This window comes from Rutidosis leptorrhynchoides, chromosome 10 (assembly GCF_046630445.1).
Source record: "Rutidosis leptorrhynchoides isolate AG116_Rl617_1_P2 chromosome 10, CSIRO_AGI_Rlap_v1, whole genome shotgun sequence".
In the NCBI taxonomy this organism is placed as follows: domain Eukaryota; kingdom Viridiplantae; phylum Streptophyta; class Magnoliopsida; order Asterales; family Asteraceae; genus Rutidosis; species Rutidosis leptorrhynchoides.
Window position 1 is genome coordinate 114,181,000 of NC_092342.1, and position 699 is coordinate 114,181,698.

The window sequence follows — 699 nt, forward strand, 5'->3', positions numbered from 1 at the left end:
TCCGAAATCCTTCGTTTGCTCAAGGTTGGAGCAAGGTATCGTGATGGGTATGTTATGGAATACAACACGGATGGATCTTGTTTTTTTTAGCATGATGGTTGTACGAATCTCGGTGAGATGGAGACGGACCCGACGTTGACTAAATCAACAATGAGTGAGTAGTGGATTCGCGGGATACCTTTATCTCGATGATGTGGTTATGGAACCGAGTTCTAAGTGGGGGAGTTTGAACTCTCGCACGAGGATGTTCTAGTGTGTTGATATTGGACGATGCTCGTATGGATTCGGAGCTAGCGTTGAGACCTACGTTGGTCGATTGTGATAAAAGTACGGTTTGGAATAAATTGTACTTATGGTTTTGGATTTAAATTACCGCCAAGGTGGTAATGTGGTGAATCTCTTTGAGAGATAATGGACGTATTTGACGAGCAAGATGAGATCCCTTGGTTAAGGGATGTGCGTGTCGGATTCTCCTCTAGAGAATTATTGTTTTGTGCCTATGTGCGATATAGGTGTTTCTTGCTCGATTGTGGTGGCGTTGTGTGCACGTACGTGTGATGCGTGTGCAAAGATTTTCGATGTGAGTGGAATGTTTCTAAGTATGTGTATATACTTGTTGTTTGGGATGGATGGTTAGTGTATTCCGTTAGGATTCACTATGGTGTAGCAGTGCACGATGTTACACTACTCGTTGATTGA